Source organism: Lepus europaeus, chromosome 5 (genome assembly GCF_033115175.1).
Source record: "Lepus europaeus isolate LE1 chromosome 5, mLepTim1.pri, whole genome shotgun sequence".
Lineage (NCBI taxonomy): Eukaryota > Metazoa > Chordata > Mammalia > Lagomorpha > Leporidae > Lepus > Lepus europaeus.
In genome coordinates, this window is record NC_084831.1 from 123,505,957 (window position 1) to 123,525,229 (window position 19,273).

The 19,273-nt window shown below is 38.6% G+C and overlaps 1 pseudogene; it reads left to right on the forward strand.

Annotated features, from left to right (window-relative positions):
- The window catches only part of LOC133759220 (T-cell surface glycoprotein CD1a-like), a 42,664-nt pseudogene extending 27,423 nt beyond the window's left edge, over nucleotides 1-15,241 (forward strand).
- Nucleotides 15,242-19,273: the final 4,032 nt, after the last annotated feature.

The following is a 19,273-nucleotide window of genomic DNA, read 5'->3' on the forward strand; positions in this document are numbered from 1 at the left end:
GAAATGGCCCACAGAGGAGGAAAAGGATTGTCTTTCTCAATTGTGGTGAAGATCTGGATCTCACAGTATATTAGAATTCTTGTCTGAATATCTTTCCTGTCTACTGCAGTAAGGCCTGAGGTCTGGCTGCCCAGTGTCTCCAGTCCTGGGCCAAGCCATCTGCACTGTTGTGTCACGTTTCTGGTTTCTGCTCAGAGCTTGTGTAGGTGATGTGGATTTAGGGTGACCAGGAACAGCCAAGTACTCAGCAAAGTAATGTTCTGCCCAGGGCTATGGGATGTGGTATCTCTGAGTAACTCTGGGTGTGGCAGCTGGGGAGTCCTCTGGCCTGTCTTGTTGAGTAAAGCACAGCAGTTCAGGAGGTTATGACATCATCCTCTACTGGGTGAGAAAGAACTGGCGCCTGGGCTGGAAATGGGAGGAGGTGAGCCTCAAACACTTTAGGAGTATAGCTGAAATGTTGAGATTTTTGTGGTTTCTTTTTTTTTTTTTTTTTTTTTTTTTTTGACAGGCAGAGTGGATAGTGACAGAGAGAGACTGAGAGGAAGATCTTCCTTTTTGCCATTGGTTCACCCTCCAATGGCTGCTGCGGCCGGCGCATTGTGCTGATCCGAAGCCAGGAGCTAGGTGCTCTCCTGGTCTCCCATGTGGGTGCAGGGCCCAAGGACTTGGGCCATCCTCCACTGCCTTCCCGGGCCAAGGCAGAGAGCTGGTCTGGAAGAGGGGCAACCAGGATAGAATCCGGCGGCCCAACCAGGACTAGAACCCGGTGTGCCGGCGCCGCAAGGCGGAGGATTAGCCAGTAAAGCCACAGCGCCGGCCATGGTTTCTTTTTTTTAAAGATTTATTTATTTATTTGAAAGTCAGAGTTACACACAGAGAGAAGGAGAGGCAGAGAGAGAGAGAGGTATTCCATTCACTGGTTCACTCCCCAGATGGCTGCTACAGCTGGAGCTCCATCGATCCAAATCCAGGAGCCAGGAGCTTCTTCTGGGTTTCCCACACAGGTGCAAAGGCCCAAAGACTTGGGCCAACTTCTACTGCTTTCCCAGGCCATAGCAGAGAGCTAGATCAGAAGTGGAACAGCCAGGTCTCAAACCAGTGCCCATATGGTATGCTGGCACTGCAGGTAGTGGCTTTACCCGCTATGCCACAGTGCCGGCTCCTTTTGTGTTTTCTGATCCAAAGCAAATAAATAGGTAATCCAAAGATCAGAGGGGAATGGTGGACCCCATAGGAGTACCAGGTTATGTCTTGGCTTTTCTGCTTCTGATCTGTTTTCTGGGTAATGCAATTGTGAAGGCAGTTGGTCATGGAACAATACTTTGTCCTCTGCCACTCATGTTGGAGAACTGGGTGTAGTTCCATGGGCCAAGCCTGTGTGCTGTGGTCAGTTGGGAGTAATTAGATTGAAGATGGGCCTCTCTCTGTCTGTCCTCCTCTATCTGTCATTCTGCCTTTTGATTAAGTAAATTAAAATTTCTTTAAAAAATAAAAGATGAGGAAATGAGCCACCTGTAAATGCAAGAAGATGCTGGGTTTAGAGGACGGATTCATCTTTGAAGAGGAGTGAAGTACAAGATAGGAAGAAAGAAGAATGGTGGTGTAGAAAACCAACTGGAAAAAATCCAGGGGGATGCAGTAAGTAAGTAAGGAGGGGATGGGGCACAACAGGGAATGGATTTGCAGTAACATCCTGGGTTTCCATGCAAATCCACAGAGCATTGCAAACTTGTCAGCTGCATCCTCCTGGCAATGATAGTGCTCCAGGATCTTCTGACAGGTCTTGCATTTTTGCATAAGAAGCAATGGTGGATTCTTCGTATTCAACTCTCTTTACCTGTTTCTTCTCTCAACTTCATTCTTTTAAAAATTTTCTCTTCAGTTCTCCTTCTCCTTGTTCTCTTGAAGTCATACACCCAACCCAATGAAGAGTGGTTTCCGTCTCTGATCTTAATTCTTCATTCAAGGATACACCATGGACCCTTCCCACTTTGAATGGAGAACCCAGCAGCCCAGGGGCTTAGGATATCCTGAACACTACATGGTGATAGCAGCTTCAAATCTTTTTACAAGATTTTTGTTGCTGTTTATTTCTGCTTAGTGATCAGTTATTGAAATCAGACAAAGGTGGCATACAAGGATTTACTGTTCTGAACTAGGTTCTGGGGTTCTAAAATTCAAGTTTTAGTTCTCAGTGGTATGGAGTCCTAGCAGCCTCAATCTGTTCAGTTATCAATGGATTATCGGGTTCATTTCAGATGTCACTTCCTCCAAAGAGTTTCCCTGATTCTCCAGTGGGAAGCAGGCTGTCCCTTGTCTAAACGCCTGCTACATCTTCACTGTGCTTTTCTGGATGTACCCTTTAATCCCTATAGCTTTTGTACAAGTATTTATGCCACTTTTCTCATCTAAGTTTTTAGCTCCTTGAAAGCAAAGAGCATATTTTATGTGTGTATATATATATATGTATATATATATATATATATATATATATATATATATATATACATATAGATGTGTGTGTGTGTATGTGCCCTGGGTGAACCCATCATTGATAATAGATTAAAGATGGACAGGTAATCGATAACTTATAGAATCATCATATAGATCCCACTTAGAAAATCAAGTATGGGGGAGGCAGAGGAATGGAGATAAAAGGGAATGAATGAATGAATGAATGAATACATACAAACATAAATAAGGTAGTTTAAAGAGGACGTCTGACCTGGCCAACAGATATCCCTGGGCGACTGATAGAGGAGTGGGATTAACACAAGATTTGCATTTAAGATTCTCAAGACAGAACACAGCACAACAAACAAAAATTATAATATGCTTAGTTTTATTCTATAGGATAAAGGGACAGAATTGGAATAACGGATTGGATCATGGAAACCTCAGGGAAGATAAGAAAAATGTATAATATTGTACGAATATGTATATTTTGAAGTACAGAATTTAAGTATTTGCAACATGAAAACTTCCTAATTGAAAATGTCAGGATTTTTGTAATCATTCTCAGAGGCTACAGATTGGGAGAAGAGTCTGTATTTTACCTTTTGGGGCAGTATAGAGTAAAACAAAATTTTAGCATCTTCAGTTGTCAAGCTGCTCCCAAATCTATGCTTAAATTAAAAATAATCTTAATGTCTAAAAATAATTAAAAATTTCTTACATAAAGAAGTACATGATGCTAAAATATTCTACCAATAATATAGAAATAGGGTCCAGAGTAATATAAGTTCAATAAAGTAAAAATTGGACTGAAATTTTTAAAAAGTGCTGTGTTGAACCTATACACTGACTAGATGTGGGCTGACTTACCTGTCACAGTATCTAGAAGACACACACAATAAAAAGCTTGTCTGTGCCTGGCCCGAGGCAAAAGAGGAAATTTCTGTCATACAGAATCAGAGAAATTACTGGAGGCAGTGAACAACAGTCTCAGGAAAAATTTTTCAAGTAAATTTTAGAGGGTTCATAGGCCTGAATATTTTAAGTCTCTTAAAGATGATTATGTCAGCTACAGCAAAAACGGATCAAAATAACACTACAAAAAACAACAGGTTCTGGTCTTGGGTTTAGCTCTCTGATGATCTCGGAACTGAAGGATAATTTTCATTTTATCTTCAGGAATGAATAGCCCTGAAATATCACATTCATGTAATTGATGCTGAAATAATTTAAATTACTGTTGAGAAGCAGTGTCTCTTTTTTTTTTGCATTCTAACAAACTTTATTTAAAGTAATTTTAATTGTCTGTTAAATGAGTTTTAACTTTTTAAACACAAACTGTTTATATTTATTTAATAATTTAGTATCCTGAGTTTGCAATTTGCAACAGGAAATTTCTTGTGGTGTTTTTAGATCTAAACGAACATTGCTGCTTCAACCTCAAGGTTGTTCCAAAGAGGCTAAGAAACCCACCTTGGGAGCACCAAGTTTTTTCTGGATACATAAACTTGGTTCTGTTCTAATGCAGAGGCACTGGCTGGACTAATTACAACTTCCTTTATCCCAAGGCTCAGCCAATTCTAATTCAGAGAGAATACAAGATATGACTTTAAAGAGGAAACTGGAAACCAACTTCATATGCTGGGAAGCCATAGCAACCACGCCTTGCTTTCTTCCAGTCTTTACAGGAGAAAGAACTACAGTTACATATTTCAGAGGAAATATTGGGTAAACTTATTTTTTGTCACTTATGGACAAATGTTCTAGCTAATCCAAATTGTCAACTGAATATCAATTAAATTAGTATTTTCTTTCTATGAAGTTTTTACCCATTGTTCCTATTTTTTATTTTCCATCAATGCATGAAAATTGTGCTTATTTCTGAGGCATCATGTAAAATTTTGATTAATTTATACTTTATGTAATGCTCAGGTCAAGGCAAACATATGAAATATCCTTAAACATTTAATTTTTCTTTATAGTGAAAATATTCAAAATTCTTTAGCTTTATTTAAAAAGTATTATGGCATGTTATTGTTATCTACAGTTATTCTACTGTGTAATAGAACACCAAAACTTCTTCCTTCAGTGGGATACACAAGAGACTCATAGAATGGCAGATGTCCTAAACAACACTCTGGCCTCAGAATCAGCCCTTAAGGCATTCGGACCTGGCTGAAGAGCCCATGAGAGTATTGTAGGCATGGAAAGCCAAGATACCATGAAAAAAAAAAGACCTAAATGAAAGATCTCTGTGAGTGAGATCCCAGTGGAAAGAACGGGGCCATCAAAGAAGGAGGTACCTTTCTCCGAAGGGAGGAGAGAACTTCCGCTTTGACTATGACCCTATCGGAATAAGATCAAAGTCAGCGAACTCTAAAGGCTTCCATAGCCCTGACAACTCATGACTAGAGCCTAGGGAGATTACTGATGCCATGAACAGGAGTGTCAAATTGTTAAGTCAGCAACAGGAGTCATTGTGTACTTACACCCCATGTGGGATCTGTCCTTAATGTGTTGTCTAATGTGAAGTGATGCTATAACTAGTACTGAAGCAGTATTTTTATACTTTGTGTTTCTGTGTGGGTACAAACTGATGAGATCTTTACTAATTATATACGGAATTGATCTTCTGTATGTAAAGATTATTGGAAATGAAAAAAAAAACAACATGGTGTTAAATTGGATATGGCATAGAAAATTAATTAATTTAAAAAAAATATCATGTAGGATCTCTGTCTTTAATGTGCTGTACACTGTTATTTAATGCTATAACTAGTACTCCAACGATAGTTTTTTCACTTTGTGTTGCTATATGGGGCAAACTGTTGGAATCTTTACCTGATATATACTAAACTGATCTTCTGTATATATAGAGAATTGAAAATGAATCTTGATGTGAATGGAAGCGAAGAGGGAGCGGGAAAGGGGAGAGTTGCGGGTGGGAGGGAAGTTATGGGAGGGGGGAAGCCATTGTAACCCATAATCTGTACTTTGGAAATTTATACTCATTAAATAAAAGTTTAATAAATGAAAAAAAAAAAGTTCTTCATTCTATCTAATTATAACTTAGTACCTACCCATTTAACAGCCTTTCCTATTTCTCCTTATCCTCACCTCCACACTCCACTGCTTCTGGTAATCCTTGTTCTCCAGTCAGCTTCGATGAGATCAACTTCCAAATGAGTCAGATAGTGCAATGCTTAGCTACCTGTGGCAGCTCTATTAGGTTTATTGTTGTGCCCTCCAGTTGCACACAAATTGTTGTAAATGTTTCTTGGTTATAAATACTCATTCTTTTGAAAAATATCTATTCATATCCTTTGCTAATATAAAAGCCTTGGGGATTTATGAAGGAATTAGAAAAAGGGGTGATTTAGAAAGCTGTTTCAATGAAATAATAGCAAGAATGTTCCCCAATTTGTAGAAAAATATGGACATTGAAATACAGGAAGTGATTAGAAACCTAAATAGGAAAGATCATCACCATACATTATAGTCAAATTGCACTCTATTATTAGATGATTTATTTATTTATTTTAAAGGAAGTTACTGAGAGAAAGAGGGAAAGAAAGAGTAGAGAAAAGAGAGTGAGAAATCTGATATATAGAGAGAAAGTGAGAGAGAGAGAGAGAGAGAGAGAACCTTGTCTGCTGGTTCATACCCCAAATGGCTGCAAAGGCCAGGGCTCGGTCAGGTCAAATGTTGTAAACCAGAACTCCATCCAGATGCCCCACATGGTGACAGGGGGCATAAAACTTAGCCAGCTTCCTTTACTTTCCTAGCCACATTAGCAGGGACCTGGTTTGGAAGCAGAGCAGCTGGGATGCAATCTGGTGCTCCTAAGGTATGATGACGTTGCAAGTGCTGTCCCAACCTGCTGCACCACAATGCTAGCCGCAATGTAGTCAAATTTTCAAAGGTAAAACAGAAAGAGAAAAACAACAGGTCACTTTTAAAGGGTCTCCCATCAGATTGACAATAGGTTTTTCAAAAGAAACACTAAAGGACAGAAGAGAATGGACAAATAACAGTCCAGATTATGAAACAAATGAGCAATGACAACAAAAAAACCCTTCCAACACATAATACTTTACCTGTGGAGCTCTCATTCATAAATGAAGATAAAGGAGAGTTCTTCCATGACTAACAAAAGTTGAGCACTCATCACCATCTGAAAAAATTCATTGCCACCCAATCAGCCTTATAAATGATACTAAAGGATGTGCTACATATAAAGATACAGAAACAAAGTCGGTATCATGTGAAAAAGGTGAAGGCAGTACATCCCCAGTAAAAGAACAAAAGATTCAAAACAAACCATAGTAACTTTAATGGAAAAGTAGGTAACTATGTCATTACACAATAATGATGACCTTGAATGTAAATGGGTTAATTCCCCAGACACAGACTGACTGAATGAATTTTTTAAAAAGACTATTGCTGTAAGTCCACAGCCAACATCATATCCAAGAATAAGAAGCTGGAGGGCGGAGCCAAGATGGCAGATAGTGAGGACGTGCGCCGTAGTTTGGGAAAATAGCGTTTCATAAAAGTGGAATTACTGTAGCCTCAGGAAAAGACTCAAGAAAAAAACTGCAGAGGAAACACTTCCGGATCTAGTGGATGTGACACAGAGGACCTACAGGGAGCCCACCGCGTTGAAACTCAACCGCGGGAGTGGAGCCGCAGAATCTCGCCAGCGCGGGAATGGGAGGGAGGTAAGACAAAGACAGCAGAAACCCGAGACATTGTGGGGGAAAAGCAGAGGCCTCTCTCGTCACTCAACCAGCAAAACAAAGAGCAGGAGCCATTTTACATATAAAAGCGCAGCCACAAACTCAGTAACTTTGGAATTTGGTGAAACTTGAGAACACATTGAGGGCTGCATAAACTGTTTGTGTGGTCCCAGGGGTAGATCAAAGGAATACTCACAGAGGCCAGATTTCAACTACCCTCAATTTCACTCAGCCATTCGGGATTATTTCCCAACTGAGTCAAAAAAAAAAAAAAAAGAGAGAGAGAGAGAGAGAGATCGATCCAGCAAGGAGCAAGGGAGTGAACAATCTGGGTGAGTCGCTTTCTGCACAGCCTTAAACCTGAAGAATCAAGCATAGCTCTCTGGCCACACCCATCACAGCCCCTAAGGATCCATCAAAGCAGACAGCCCACTTAGAGGCATAGTATAACGAGAAAAAAAAACACCACAGCAAAAAACAAAACAAAACAAAAAAAAAACCATAAATTATCTCCAACATGCCAAACAACAAACGTAGAAGCCGAGGTAACAAGAGCAAGGAAGACACTATGATGCCTCCAAATGAACAAGACACGCCAATGCAAGATTATGAAGATGAAGAGATGCAGGAAATGCAAGAAGCAGATCTCAAAAAATTGATAAGAACATTAAGAAGTTCTCAAAAACAAATTCTTGAACTACAGAAATCCTTAATGGACAAGATAGAAAATCTCTCTCATGAAAATAAAATATTAAGGAGGAATCAAAATGAAATGAAACAACTAGTAGAACATGAAACTGTGATAATGACAAAAAACAACAATGAAATGAAGAACTCAATAGATCAAATAACAAACGCATTACAAAGCTTTAAAAACAGAATGGGTGAAGCAGAAGAGAGAATATCGGAATTAGAAGAAAGAGAACAGGAAAGGAAACAGTCAAATCAAAGAAAAGAAGAAGAAATCAGAAATCTAAAAAATACTGTCAGGAATCTACAGGATACTATTAAAAAACCCAACATTCGGGTTCTAGGAGTTCCTGAAGGCATGGAGAGAGAGAAAGGATTAGAAGGCCTTTTTAGTGAGATACTAGCAGGAAATTTCCCAGGTTTGGAGAAGGACGGAGACATCCTAGTACAAGAAGCTCATAGAACCCCTAATAAACATGACCAAAAGAGATCCTCACCACGACACATCGTAATCAAACTCACCACAGTGAAACACAAAGAAAAGATCCTAAAATGTGCAAGAGAGAAACGTCAGATTACTCTCAGAGGATCTCCAATTAGACTCACAGCTGACTTCTCATCAGAAACCCTACAAGCTAGGAGAGAATGGTGAGATATAGCCCAGGTACTAAGAGAGAAAAACTGCCAGCCCAGAATATTATATCCTGCAAAGCTCTCACTTGTGAATGAAGGTGAAATAAAGACCTTTCACAGCAAACAGAAACTGAAAGAATTTGTCACCACTCGTCCAGCCCTGCAAAAGATGCTTAAAGATGTGTTACACACAGAAACACAGAAACACGGTCACCAATATGAAAGAAGGTAAAGGAAGGAAACCTCACAGCAAAAGATCACAGGAGTCTCAAACCATATATTAGAAAAAATCTTTGGCAAATGACAGGGCAAAGTTACTCCTTCTCAATAGTCACATTGAATGTTAATGGCTTGAACTGTCCAGTTAAAAGACACCGATTGGCTGATTGGGTTAAAGAACAAAACCCATCTTTTTGCTGCTTACAAGAAACTCATCTTTCCAACAATGATGCATACAGACTGAAAGTGAAAGGCTGGAAAAAGATATACCATGCCAACAGAAATGAAAAAAGAGCAGGCGTAGCCATCTTAATATTGGACAACATAAACTTTACCACAAAAACTGTTAGGAGAGACAAAGAGGGGCACTATTTAATGATTAAGGGATCCATTCAACAGGAAGATATAACGATTATCAATGTATATGCACCTAATTACAGGGCACCAGCTTATTTAAAAGACTTGTTAAGGGACTTAAAGGGAGACTTAGACCCCAATACAATAGTACTGGGGGACTTCAATACTCCACTCTCAGAGATAGACAGATCAACTGGACAGAAGATCAACAAGGAGACAGTAGATGTAAACGATACTATAGCCCAAATGGATCTAACAGATATCTACAGAACTTTTCATCCTACATCTAAGGACTTTACATTCTTCTCAGCAGTACATGGAACCTTCTCTAGGATTGACCACATACTAGGCCATAAAGCAAGTCTCAGCAAATTCAAAAGAATTAGAATCATACCATGCAGCTTCTCAGACCACAAAGAATGAAATTGGAAATTAGCAACTCGGGAATCCCTAGAACACGTGCAAACACATGGAGGTTGAACAACATGCTCCTGAATGAACAATGGGTCATAAAAGAAATTAAAAGAGAAATCAAAAATTTTCTGGAAGTAAACGAGGATAACAGCACAACATACCAAAACCTCTGGGATACAGTAAAAGCAGTGTTAAGAGGAAAGTTTATATCAATAGGTGCCTACATCAAGAAATTGGAAAGGCACCAAATAGATGAGCTTTCAGTTCATCTCAAGGATCTAGAAAATCTGCAGCAAACCAAACCCAAACCCAGTAGGAGAAGAGAAATAATTAAAATCAAAGAAGAAATCAACAGGATTGAATCCAAAAAAAACATTACAAAAAAATCAGCCAAACAAGGAGCTGGTTTTTTGAAAAAATAAACAAAATTGACACCCCATTGGCCCAACTAACTAAAAAAAGAAGAGAATAGACCCATATCAATAGGATAAGAGATGAAAAGGGAAACGTAACAACAGACACCACAGAAATAAAAAGAATCATCAGAAATTACTACAAGGACTTGTATGCCAGCAAACAGGGAAATCTATCAGAAATGGACAGATTCTTGGACACATACAACCTACCTAAATTGAGCCAGGAAGACATAGAAAACCTAAACAGACCCATAACTGACACAGAAATTGAAACAGTAATAAAGGCCTTCCCAACAAAGAAAAGCCCAGGACCAGATGGATTCACTGCTGAGTTCTACCAGACATTTAAAGAAGAACTAACTCCAATTCTTCTCAAACTATTCAAAACAATCGAAAAAGAGGGAATCCTCCCAAATTCTTTCTATGAAGCCAGCATCACCTTAATTCCTAAGCTGGAGAAAGATGCAGCATTGAAAGAGAATTACAGACCAATATCCCTGATGAACATAGATGCAAAAATACTCAATAAAATTCTGGCCAATAGAATGCAACAACACATCAGAAAGATCATCCCCCCATACCAAGTGGGATTTATCCCTGGTATGCTGGGATGGTTCAACGTTCGCAAAACAATCAATGTAATACACTACATTAACAGACTGCAGAAGAAAAACCATATGATTCTCTCAATAGATGCAGAGAAAGCATTTGATAAAATACAACACCCTTTCATGATGAAAACTCTAAGCAAACTGGGTATGGAAGGAACATTCCTCAATACAATCAAAGCAATATATGAAAAACCCACGGCCAGCATCCTATTGAATGGGGAAAAGTTTTGGAAGCATTTCCGCTGAGATCTGGTACCAGACAGGGATGCCCACTCTCACCACTGCTATTCAATATAGTTCTGGAAGTTTTAGCCAGAGCTATTAGGCAAGAAAAAGAAATTAAAGGGATACAAAGTGGGAAGGAAGAACTCAAACTATCCCTCTTTGCAGATGATAGGATTCTTTATTTAGGGGACCCAAAGAACTCTACTAAGAGACTACTGGAACTCATCGAAGAGTTTGGCAAAGTAGCAGGATATAAAATCAATGCACAAAAATCAACAGCCTTTGTATACACAGGCAATGCCATGGCTGAAGAAGAACTTCTAAGATCAATCCCATTCACAATAGCTACAAAAACAATCAAATACCTTGGAATAAACTTAACCAAGGATGTTAAAGATCTCTACGATGAAAACTACAAAACCTTAAAGAAAGAAATAGAAGAGGATACCAAAAAATGGAGAAATCTTCCATGCTCATGGATTGGAAGAATCAATATCATCAAAATGTCCATAGCCAAAGCTATTTTAAACAACAAAATGTAAAGTGGGAGCATGAAATAACAGATTTCAAGACACATTGTGAGGTTATTACCAAGAATCCAAACTTAATATCTGAAACTGTCAACCTCCCATATGTAAACACATGGGTAACCCTGCAGGACATTTGCCTAGAAAACACTAGGCAAACTTCTGGGGAGGATCCCCAAATCCCAGGTAATTAAAGAAACATTAATATCAAGCTATTAACCTTCTGCACAGCAAATGAAATAACAAAGTGAAGAGACAAATATCAGCTTGGGAGAAAATACGTGCAAACTGTGCATCTGATAAAAGGATTACTTTCCAGAATATATGAAGAACTTAAGACATTCAATTAAAACAGAGCAAAAATCCATTTAATAAATGGGCAAAGGACATAAATAGACATTTTTCAAAAGAATAAATACTAATGACCAAGAGACCCATATCATTGGCTCATTAGCCATCACTGAAATGCAAATAAAGCCACAATGAAGTATTAACTGAATCTAGTTGCAATGGTTATTGTCCAAAATCAATAAATGCTGGAGAGGGTGTGGTGAAAATGTAATCATAATACTCTGTTGGGAAAGCAAATTGATACCACCACTATGAAAAAAAATTATGTAAATTCCTCAAAATATTAAAATGGATCCACCATATCTGGGAAAATATCCAAAGAAAGTAAAATAGTAAAAACTATCTAAAAAAGATAGTTGCTCTCGTACGTTCACAGAAGCCCTATTCACTATAGCAAAATATGGAATCAACCTAAAAGTCTACCAAGTGATGATTGGATAAAGAAAGAGGTATATATACATGATGAAATATTATTCTGTATATAAAGAATAAAATCCTGACATTCGCAAAAATAGGTAGAACTGGACATGATTATGCCAAGTGAGATGAACCAGACTCAGAAAGACAAATATCACTTGTTTTCTCTTATTTGTTCGAGGTAATATGTAAACAATATAAAAACTGTGTGGGTGTCATATTATCACTGTTGCTTCACTGAATTACCCCCTTTCCATGAAAACATATACTTCTTCCACATTTTGAGTATTGTCTGAGCCAACATTTTCTGATATTAATATCCTATTCTCAATAAGATAGTATATATGTGTATGTATATAGCATCTACATATGAGGTGAATTTAGCAAAAAATAAAACAATTATCAATGGTTTTAAGGCTCATAAGATTTATATGGATAAACATGGATATATGGATATATGGATAATTGGTGGAACATAAAACCTCCAACCCTAACTTAATAGAGACAAGTCAATATTTCTGCATTTTATGTATTTATATTTTATAATATTCAATGAGAAAAACATGTTTAAACGTTTTCGCTTCATTCTGTTGACTGTTTCCTTTTCTGTATAGAAACTTCTTCATTTGATATATCATTTTTCTAGTTGTTTTTATTGCCTGTGCTTTTGGTATGATATCCAAGAAGTCATCTTCTACCCCAATGTCTTGAATTGTTTAATCTGTGTTTTCTTCTGTCAATATTGTAGTTTCAGGTGTTGTGCTTAGGTCTTTGATGCATATCGACTTGGTTTCTGTATATGGTAAGATTAAGGATCGAATTCTACTCTACATATTTTTCCAGTTTTACCAACATCATTTGTGGGAAAGACGATCCTTTTTCCACTTTCCAAATTTTAACCTGGCTTTTCCAGAGCCAGTCCTGGGCCAACATAGCTTAGTGAAAAATATATGGATGCAGTTACCAGAGGAGCTGGTGATGTAGGCAGGCATACGGGTTAAAATTAATTATGTTTGTGAGCTGGAAGACCACATCTTCACTATGCCCCTGTGTGACCTCATGCCCCTACCTGGCTACACCTGAGCACCCACCAGCCAATCAGGTTAATTAACCACTCCCCTTTGAAAGTGGATTAAAAGCCTGGGACATTGTGTGTCCGCCCTTCCTTTTTTTGGCCTCTTGCCAGTACGGGGCTTGCTGCAGCCCTGCGCCTTCAGGGTGCGTGGCCTTCAGGTTAACCACCCCATGCTTACTGGCGTAGATGCTCCTCCATGTGGCTGGTTCATGGTACTCAATATGAACCCAGATTTACGTCTTGCCTTTAGACAGGGCCCTCGATCTCCTATGCATTTCTCGCACTGAATAAAAGCTTAAAATGTACCATGATGCCTCATTCATTTATGCCAGTATTCAGAATTCTTCTCTGAATATTAGGCAAGAACCTACATGGGCTTATTAATATTGGAAATTTATTAAGAAGTACATGGTGATATCATATGGCACCCCAAATTCTGGCATCATATTGTAGGCAGCCTTTGGACAAATATAGGCCAGTCTTAGCTTGTGGAATTCTTGGGATAAGAAAGTCACATACTCCCATCCTGAAGGAGGATGCTAATCAAGAACACTTTGTTAAAATTATCTGTGTTACCAGAGCCCCGATAAGTTGCTTGCGTATGTTGTTATCTTTTGTGCTTCTTTGTGCTGGTTATGTATAAATACCACTGAGACATTGGAATAAACGAGCCTTGATCAGCCTTGTTGTCTTGGCTCCATTCTCTGCGATCTCTTGTCCCTCTTTTCAGTCCCTCTCCCTCCTTTAGGTTCTGTTCGACTGGTGCGGCTGGCCCGCACATATGGCACCCTAAATGGGACTTTTGGGGGACTTTAAAGGGTCAGATTCCAGCGTCATATTTTAGGGAGCTTATCACGATTTCCCTGGGACTGGAACCAGGCATTCTGATAAGAGATGTGGGGATCCCAAGCAGTCACTTCACTGCTGTACCAACCACCTTCCCCTGAAGTCCACTATATTCTTATTATGGCTCAAGTAGTTAGTTTTGAATACACTTCTCAATTTCTTGTATGTCTTTGCTCATTTTCCAAAATTCTGACATGGTTTGCTTGGGAAAGTATATTTATTAATGATTTTTGAGAAAAGATTATATTGGCCTCTTTCCTCTGCCATTTTAAAGCCCTGTTCCATTGAGACATTTTGTGAAATTACAAATAAGCAAGCAAAATATCAGTTTCCAAAGTATAGAGAGTTCTTTAAAAACTAGAAATTATTTGCCATATGATCCAGTAGCACCACTCCTGGATATATACTAAAAGTCATGAACAGATTGCATCAAAGAGATACTTGAACCATCATGTTTATAGAAGTACTGTTCCTGAATCAACTGGGGTTGGTAATCATTATCAGATGAATGGATAAATAAATAAAATTCTAGTATTGGTAGAAAAGTGGATGGAGTTGGAGGACATCATATTGAGTGAAATAAGCCAGAAAGGCAAATGTGACATATTCCGCATCATATATGGGAGCATAAATAAATAAATAAATACAAAAATAAATGCCTGTGTCTATCAGTTCTACTAAAAATACAATTTTCAGTCTTTGTCTAATAAATTGTAGGAATTATATTCTATGATAGTTTTAATGACTTTGTGACTTAAACTTTACCTTATATGACTGAAGTTGAACATTTTTTCATTTGACTATTATTTATATCAATTGCCTATTTTCCTGGTGAACTTTACTATTTGTTAGCTGATCTCTTTACTTAATAGAACATAATCCTTTGACTGCACTGTAAGTTAAAAGTATGTTATTTCAAAAAATAATAAAATGTTAAGTTGAAAAAATCATCAGTTTCCAAAAATGGAAAGAAAACTCTAAAAATGAGCATATCCACTTTTTCAGGTTGATTTAATACTGCAGAGATGGAGATTAATTTAAATTACTTGAAAGTGAAGTAATTTATACAGTCTAGAGGGATATGTGAGAGCTCTTCAAGAGCTTTATGGTACTTATATTATGAAATAACTCTGCATACACTTCTTTTTTGTAGCAAAATAAAGTTGCTTTAACTTGTGTTGACATGTTTAATGAACAGTCTGTGCTTACAATGCTCCTCAGATCATCAGTTAACAAGTTGATAACTTACTTGAAGAAGGAATGAGATGAGGTAGGTGAAAGCCACAGAAGCGGAACATCCACATCAATTTCCAAGAAAAATTTCAATCATGTTCATGCCAAATTTGAGGAGGGAAAAAATTAACAGCAGAAACAACATCTAACACCATCCACATCTCAATGCTCAGTGTACACAATTCTGACTGAAAATTCCGAGTGATGCAAATCTCTGTTCCATAGCACAAAAACTGTTTAATCTGTGTTATTGTCAGAATTCAGCAGGGCTTTCAATGGAAATTTAAACAATTAGGATCAACATTCTAGGTATTTCTTTGACTAATTAGAATTTAGATGAAATGTGCTTTTACCAGATAGTCCTGAATTCATTGCACAATCAGTCCAGTGGCTTCCTAGAGGTGGAAATGACTTAGTTGAAAGTAAAATGGACCAGTCAAGAGCACTGGTGGTGGTAACAGTTTTTGAGATGCTCAAGACATTTTGCTTATTAACTATTTGTATGACCATGAGTCATACAAATCTCTGTGTTATGACAGTGTTTCAAGAAAGTCATCCAAAGATTTAGCACAAAGAGAGCTTATCCACAAGACAATGTTACTCTTCATTCTTCTCATCATGCAAGGGCAATTTCGGGAGGCTGTTGATGGGAAATCATTAGACACTCACATTATTCTCTGACTTGGAGGCTTATGATGATCTTCTCTTTCCTAATCTCAGGATATCCTTAAAAGCCTTTTGTTTTTCTTCAGCCGATGATGTAAAAACTGTATTGTATAGTGAATTACACAGGACTCTCATTTCTTTAGGGGTGAGTTAAAAGCCTGGTGACATTTCTTAGAAAAGCATCTTGATGTTTGGAAAGTCTGTGCTGACACATAAAGTTTATACTTTTATTTTTATTTTTTAACTCTACTTGATATGAATGTTTCACAGCCTCTCATATCACAGCATAGAGAATAATCTTAAATTGTTTTCAGTCATCATACTGGTGATGGCAGTGTTTGTATTTTTATTCTAGGACCATCATGCGAGCATTGCTGGATTAGATAAACACATACTTAAATTCATCCATTGGGAACCAGAATTTTCTTTGGGAAAGAAAGAAATGTAAATGTGAGCTAGACAAAAAAATCTCCATAGTCCTAATCATGTTGCTATTGATTCTTAACAAATCAAAGCAAAAAAGCCTCAGAGATCCTTGAATCCAAGAATAGCTTTGTGCTCAATTAATACTTTCGGTATTTTTTTTCTCGTACTAAAAGAGATGACAAGCCTTGGAGAAATGGATAATTTCTACTGTGATCTGGGATTTTTTTTACAATGGCCTGGGACTACTTCCACACTATAAAACAATAATGTGTTTAATCACAAAGGTATTTTGAAAGTATTCAAAACAGATGAGCTGAAAAGGATCCTAATATCCCAGATGGGGCAATTTTTGCCTCAATAAAAACAATGATAAAGATAGGCTGTAGCATTTAAAACAAATTGAAATCAGTGAGTGCAGAATTATGCAAAAAAGAAGCCTTTGGTCATCTTTGGAGGATGACGTATACACCACTCATTCTCTCAAAAGCAGAACGCAAATCGTAAGAAAAAAGTATCTATTCTTTGGTTACCTCTGGTTGATGAGATAGTTATTGTGACACACGTCTTTTGTAAATATTCTAACAAATAAATGAATCTAATTTTTTGAAAGGCAGAGTTAGACAGTGAGAGAGACAGAGAGAGAGGTCTTCCTTCCGTTGGTTCACGCTCCAAATGGCTGCTAAGGCCGGTGCGCTGTGCCAATCCAAAGCCAGGAGCCGGGTACTTCCTTCTGGTTTCCCATGCAGGTGCAGGGCCCAAGCACTTGGGCCATCCTCCACTGCATTCCTGGGCCACAGCAGAGAGCTGGGCTGGAAGAGGAGCAACCGGGACAGAACTGGCGACCCAACCGGGACTAGAACATGGGGTGCTGGCGCCACAGCTGGAGGATTAGCCTAGTGAGCCGTGGTGCTGGCTCCAAATCTCTAATTTTTTTGCCCCTTTTAGGCCATTTGTTCACAAGACATGGTTTTATTAGGGCCAGCAAGACTCTGGAGATCTTTGAGAGGTCCCACATTTCAAAATTATTCTTCCAACAATATTAGCAAGATAACAATTCTAGCAAGTTATTTAGCATTTTTACCCTTTGCCTTTCTTTTGCTATGCTTTGTTCCCCAATGACTACCTATAATGTGACATTGCGTCAATTTGGGATCCCCACACACAAAACAATGTTGTAATCTATTAAAGAGGTCATGCAAAACTGTTTAAAAAGGGACATATTAAGTCATTCTTCCTTTCACATATTTGGGGAATGTTGCCAATTTTATTCAATGTGGTTCTAGAAATTTTAGCTAGAGCCATCAAGCAAGAGAAAGACATAAAAGACATAGAAATAAGAAAGAAGGTAGTCAAATTCTCCCTGTTTGCAGATGACTCCTCTAAGAGACTTGTTGAACTGAAAAGTGAATTCAGCAAAGATGCAGGAAACAAAATCAGTACACAATGGCGGCCGGCACCATGGCGCACTAGATTAATGCTCTGCCTGTGGCACCGACATCCCATATGGGCACCGGGTTCTAGTCCTGGTTGCTCCTCTTCTAGTCCAGCTCTCTGCTGTGTCCTGGCAAGGCAGTGGAGGATGGCCCAAGTGCTTGGGCCCCTGCACCTGCATGGGAAACCAGGAGGAAGCACCTGGCTCCTGGCTTCAGATCGATGCTGCTCCGGATGTTGCGTCCATTTGGGGAGTGAACCAACGGAAGGAAGACATTTCTCTCTGTCTCTCTCTTTCTCACTGCCTATAACTCTACCTGACAAATAAATTAATCAAAATTAAAAAAAAATCAGTACACAAAAATCCATAGCATTTTTATACACCAGAAAGGTCTTGTTGAGAAAATACTTATAACAGGAATTCCATGAATAATAATTTTTCCTGTGGATTTCATATGTCCAGATGTTTTTGCATTACACATTATTGTTCTTGTATTTTGGCTTGAATAACTCCCTTTAGCATTTCTTATAAGACAGGACTGATATTAATGAATTTTCTCAGCTTTTCTTTGGTAAAATCTTTATCTTTTATTTTTAAGGTAGCTTTACTGGGTCAAGTATTCTGGCTTTAAAGTAGGTAGGCACACAGGTTAAAATTGATTAGGTTTGTGAGCTGGAAGACCGCAGCTTCGCCATGCCCCTGTGTGACCTATGTTCCTACCTGGCCACACCTGAGTATCCACTGGCCAATCAGGTTAATTAACCACTCCTATTTGAAAGTGGATTAAAACCCCCGGGATAGGGTGTGTGCAGCCCTTTCCCCCCTTTTTCATTGTTCTGGCCTCTTGCCAGGGGGCTGGCTATAGCCTCTGCCTTCAGGGCGTTGTAGCCTTTGGGCCAAACTGCTTTTCCTTCCTGGCCTACATGCTCTTCTACATGACTTCTTCCTGGTAATCGGTATGAACCCAGATCTACCTCTCATAGATAAAGCCCTCACTCTCCTATGCTTCTTTCACAATAAAGAAAAGATTAAAATGTAACATGCTGCCTCATTCATCTATGCTGATATTTAGAATTCTTCTCTAAATGTTAAGCACTTGGGTTTATTAATATTGGTGATTTATTAATAAGCATATGGTGATATCCTATGACACCCCAAATTCCAATAACATATGTAGCACCCCAGATGGGACTTTTGGGGAACTTTAAGGGGCCACATTTTGATACATATTTTAGGGGGCCTAATTCTGACCCAGATGGGACTTATAACATATGGAATTTTTAAGAGATTTTAAAATGTAGGCAGCATGGTGGGAGTGGACTTCCTGTGGTTTCTGACCCTATCTTTCTGCCTGCACCCTTCCCCTCCCCGTCTGGGTTGGTGCTTTCCCTGTGCACCCAGCCACAGGAACTCAGGGCTCCAAAGCACCAGTCCTGGTGGGGATGCACAGGGACTTCAAAGGGGAAGGGCTTGTCTCTCTCTTCGGCCCTGGTACTGGCTGCAAGGCAGGGATAGGATGGCTAAACCTGTGGTACAAAG